The following is a 6000-nucleotide window of genomic DNA, read 5'->3' as shown; positions in this document are numbered from 1 at the left end:
GGGAGAGAGGCGGTGCGCGCCACACGGACTGGCGGGAGGGCGCCAGGGCATAGGGGCAGCCCGCTGGCAAAGCAGAACCCCTGAGTCTGGTTTGCAAAAGCAGAGGGGCCGGACGAAGTGTGTTCAGACACCAAGCGGGACTTAACAGCTGGAAGGTTATAAGCTAACAGCTCTGCTCGGAGAGCAGGAAGGCTGGAGGAAAACGGGAGTGAGAGTTGTTGAGCCCCAGATGACAAGCTCAGCTTGGCACGGAACAAAGGCGCTCGCCAGCGCCATCTCCCTCGCCCACCCCCAGTCAAAATCCCAAAGGGAACCAGTTCCTGTCAGGGAACTTGATTGCACTGTGCAAACACCCAACGTGGTGCTTCTGCGGATCCATCCCTACGGCGGGTCTGACTCCCTCCTGGTGCCACAGGGCCCCTCCCAAAGCGCATCACGAACGAAAAGCCAGCTGAGCCTGCCCCTCCCACCCCTGTGCACCTTGCCGATCCACCCCAGCTAATACACCAGACCCCCAGCACCACAAGCCTGGCACTGTCCAAGTAGCCCAGACAGGCCATGCAACCCCACACTGAATCCCACCCCTAGGAGAGGGGAAGAGAAGGTACACACCAGTCTGACTGCGTCCCCAGCGGTGGGCTGGGGGCATACATCAGGTCGACTGCGGCCCCGCCAACCAACACAAGTTATTCAAGACAGCACAGGGGAAGTGCCCTGCAGTTCCGCATCACTCCAGGGACTATCCAAAATGACAAAACAGAAGAATTCCCCTCAAAAGAATCTCCAAGAAATAACGACAGCTAATGAACTGATCAAAAATGATTTAAACAATATAACAGAAAGTGAATTTAGAATAATAGTCATAAAATTAATCACTGGGCTTGACAACAGTATAGAGGACAGCAGAGAATCTATTGCTACAGATCAAGGGACTAAGGAACAGTCAGGAGGACCTAAAAATACTATAAATGAGCTGCAAAATAAAATGGAGACAACCACACCTCAGATTGGAGAAAATACGTCAGATAGAAGATAAAATTATGGAAAAAGAGGAAGCTAAGAAAAAGAGAGATATAAAATTCCAGGAGTGTGAGGGGAAAATTAGAGAACTAAATGAGGCACTAAAGAGGAATAATCTACGCATAATTGGTATTCCAGAGGAGGCAGAGAGAGGGAAAGGTGCTGAAGATGTACTTGAAGAAATACTAGCTGAGAACTTCCCTGATCTGGGGAAGGAAAAAGGCATTGAAATCCAAGAGGCACAGAGAACTCCCTTCAGACGTAACTTGAATCGATCTTCTACACGACATATCATAGTGGAACTGGCAAAATACAAGGATAAAGAGAAAATTCTGAAAGCAGCGAGGGATGAACATGCTATAACATATAAAGGGAGACCTATAAGACTCGTGACCGATCTCTCTTCTGAAACTTGGCAGGCCAGAAAGGATTGGCAGGAGATCTTCAATGTGATGAACAGAAAAAAATATGCAGCTGAGAATCCTTTATCCAGCAGTCTGCCATTTAGAATACAAGGAGAGGTAAAGGTATTCCCAATCAAAAACTGAAGGAATTCATCACCACTAAACCAGCCCTACAAGAGATCCTAAGGGGGATCCTGTGAGACAAAGTACTAGAGACATTGCTACAAGTATGAAGCCTACAGACATCACAAGGACTCTAAACCCATATCTTTCTATAATAACACTGAATGTAAATGGACTAAATGCTCCAACCAAAAGACATAGGGTATCAGAGTGGATAAAAAAACAAGACCCATCTATTTGCTGTCTACAAGAGACTCATTTTAGACCCGAGGACACCTTCACATTGAAAGTGGGGGGAAGGAAAACTATCTATCCTGCTACTGGAAGTCAAAAGAAAGCTGGAGTAGCCATACTTATATCAGACAAACTAGACTTTAAATTAAAGGCTGTAACAAGAGATGAAGAAGGGCATTATATAATAATCACAGGGTCTATCCTTCAGGAAGAGCTAACAATTATAAATGTCTATGCGCCGAATACCGGAGCCCCCATATATATGAAACAATTACAAACATAAGCAACCTTCTTAATAAGAATGTGGTAATTGCAGGGGACTTTAACACCCCACTTACAACAATGGATAGATCATCTAGACACACGGTCAATAAAGAAACAAGGGCCCTGAATGATACATTGAATCAGAGGGATTTGTATTTAGAACTCTGCATCCCAAAGCAACAGAATATACTTTCTTCTCAAGTGCACATGGAACATTCTCCAAGAGAGATCACATTCTGGGTCACAAAATAGCCCTTCATAAGTATACAAGAATTGAAATCATACCATGCATACTTTCAGACCACAATGCTATGAAGCTTGAAATCAACCACAGGAAAAAGTCTGGAAAAACTCCAAAGCATGGAAGTTATAGAACACCCTACTAAAGAATGAATGGATCAACCAAGCAATTAGAGAAGAAATTTAAAATATATGGAAACAAAGGAAGATAAAAATACAGCAATCCAAACACTTTGGGATGCAGCAAAGACAGTCCTGAGAGGAAAATATACTACAGTGCAGGCCTATCTCAAGAAATAAGAAAAATCCTAAATACAAAATCTAATAGAACACCTAAAGGAAATAGAAGCAGAACAGCAAAGACACCCTAAACCCAACAGAAGAAGAGAAATAATAAATATTAGAGCAGAAATAAACAATATATAATCTAAAAAAACTGTAGAGCAGATCAATGAAACTAAGAGTTGGTTTTTTCAGAAAATATACAAAATTGATAAACTGCTAGGGAGGCTTCACAAAAAGAAAAGGGAGATGACCCAAATAGATAAAATCATGAAGGAAAATGGAATTATTACAACCAATCCCTCAGAGATACAAGCAATTATCAGAGAATACTATGAAAAATTATATACCAACAAACTGGACAACCTGGAAGAAATGGACAAATTCCTAAACACCCACACTCTTCCAAAACTCAATCAAGAGGAAATAGAAAGCTTGAACAGACCCATAACCAGCGAAGAAATTGAATCGTTTATCAAAAATTTCCCAAGAAATAAGAGTCCAGGACCAGATGGCTTCCCAGGGGAGTTCTACCAGACGTTTAAAGCAGAGATAATACCTATCCTTCTCAAGCTATTCCAAGAAATAGAAAGGGAAGGAAAACTTCAAGACTCATTCTATGAAGCCTGTATTACTTTGATTCGTAAAGCAGACAGAGACCCAGTAAAAAAAGAGAACTACAGGCCAATATCCCTGACGAATATGGATGCAAAAATTCTCAATAAGATACTAGCAAATCAAATTCAACAGCATATAAAAGGAATTATTCACCATGGTCAAGTGGGATTCATTCCTGGGATGCAGGGCTGGTTCAACATTCGCAAATCAACGTGATACATCACATTAATAAAAGAAAAGAGAAGAACCATATGATCCTGTCAATCGATGCAGAAAAGGCCTTTGACAAAATTCAGCATCCTTCTTAATAAAAAACCCTCGAGAAAGTCGGGATAGAAGGAACATATTTAAACATCATCAAAGCCATTTATGAAAAGTCCACAGCTAATAGCATCCTCAATGGGGAAAAACTGAGAGCTTTCTCCCTGAGATCAGGAACACGAGAGGGATGTCCACTCTCACCGCTATTGTTTAACATTGTGTTGGAAGTGCTAGCATCAGCAATCAGACAACAAAAGGAAATCAAAGGCATCAAAATTGGCAAAGATGAAGTCAAGCTTTCACTTTTTGCAAATGACATGATATTATACATGGAAAATCCGATAGACTCTACCAGAAGTCTGCTAGAACTGATACATGAATCCAGCAAAGTCGCAGGATACAAAATCAATGTACAGACATCAGTTGCATTCTTATACACTAACAATGAAGCAACAGAAAGACAAATAAAGGAACTGATCCCATTCACAATTGCACCAAGAAGCATAAAATACCTAGGAATAAATCGAACCAAAGATGTGAAAGATCTGTATGCTGAAAACTATCCTATGAAGGAAATTGAAGAAGATATAAAGAAATGGAAAAACATTCCATGCTCATGGGTTGGAAGAATAAATATTGTCAAAATGTCAATACTACCCAAAGCTATCTACACCTTCAATGCAATCCCAATCAAAATTGCACCGGCATTCTTCTCGAAACTAGAACAAGCAATCCTAAAATTCATATGGAACCACAAAAGGCCCCGAATAGCCAAAGGAATTTTGAAGAAGAAGACCAAAGCAGGAGGCATCACAATCGCAGACTTTAGCCTCTACTACAAAGCTGTCATCATCAAGACAGCATGGTATTGGCACAAAAACAGACACATAGACCAATGGAATAGAATAGGAACCCCAGAACTAGACCCACAAAAGTATGGCCAACTAAACTTGACAAAGCAGGAAAGAATATCCAATGGAAAAAAGATAGTCTCTTTAACAAATGGTGCTGGGAGAACTGGACAGCAACATGCAGAAGGTTGAAACTGGACCACTTTCTCACACCATTCACAAAAATAAACTCAAAATGGATAAAGGACCTGAATGTGAGACAGAAAACCTTCAAAACCCTAGAGGAGAAAACAGGAAAAAACCTCTCTGACCTCAGCCGCAGGAATTTCTTACTCGACACATCCCCAAAGGCAAGGGCATTAAAAGCAAAAATGAACTATTGGGACTTCATGAGGATAAAAAGCTTCTGCACAGCGAAGGAAACAACCAACAAAACTAAAAGGCAATCAACAGAATGGGAAAAGATATTTGCAAATGACATATCAGACAAAGGGCTAGTATCCAAAATCTATAAAGAGCTCACCAAACTCCACACTGAGAAACAAATAATCCAGTGAAGAAATGGGCAGAAAACATGAATAGACACTTCTGTAAAGAAGACATCCAGATGGCCAACAGCCCCATGAAAAGATGCTCAACGTCGCTCCTCATCAGGGAAATAGAAATCAAAACCACACTCAGATATCACCTCAGGCCAGTCAGAGTGGCCAAAATGAACAAATCAGGAGACTATAGATGCTGGAGAGGTTGTGGAGAAATGGGAACACTCTTGCACTGTTGGTGGGAATGCAAACTGGTGCAGTCGCTCTGGAAAACAGTGTGGAGGTTCCTCAAAAAATTAAAAATAGACCTACCCCATGACCCAGCAGTATCACTGCTAGGAATTTATCCAAGGGATACAGGAGTACTGATGTATAGGGGCACTTGTACCCCAATGTTTATAGCAGCACTTTCAACAATAGCTAAATTATGGAAAGAGCCTAAATGTCCATCAACTGATGAATAGATAAAGAAATTGCAGTTTATATACACAATGGAGTACTACGTGGTAATGAGAAAGAATGAAATATGGCCCTTTGTAGCAACGTGGATGGAACTGGAGAGTGTGATGGTAAGTGAATTAAGCCATAGAGAGAAAAAGAGATACCATATGTTTTCATTCTTATGTGGATTCTGAGAAACTTAACAGGAACCCATGGGGCAGGGGAAGGAAAAAAAAAGAGAGAGGTTAGAGTGGGAGAGAGCCAAAGCATAGGAGACTCTTAAAAACTGAGAATAAACTGAGGGCTGATGGGGGTGGGAGGGAGTGGAGGGTGGGTGATGGGTATTGAGGAGGGCATCTTGTTGGATGAGCACTGGGTGTTGTATGGAAACCAAACTGGCAATAAATTTCATATATTAAAAAAAAAAAAGAATCCCAAAGAAGAAAAGAGGGAATGGGGGCAGAAGGTTTTTCAAGGAGATTTAGTCGAAAATTTCCCTAATCTGGGGAAGGAAATAGATAACCAAATACAGGAAGCTCAGAGAAATCCCATCAAAATCAACAAAAGAAAGCCACCAGCAACACATATGGTTGTTAATTTGCAAAATATAGAGATAAAAAATCCTAAAGCAGCAAGACAAAAGAAATCCTCAATTTACAAGAAAGACAAATAAGTGTAGCAGCAGATCTGTTCACAAAAACATCACAGATCAGAAAGGAG

Source organism: Leopardus geoffroyi, chromosome X (genome assembly GCF_018350155.1).
Source record: "Leopardus geoffroyi isolate Oge1 chromosome X, O.geoffroyi_Oge1_pat1.0, whole genome shotgun sequence".
Lineage (NCBI taxonomy): Eukaryota > Metazoa > Chordata > Mammalia > Carnivora > Felidae > Leopardus > Leopardus geoffroyi.
Note: the sequence above shows the minus strand (reverse complement) of the source record.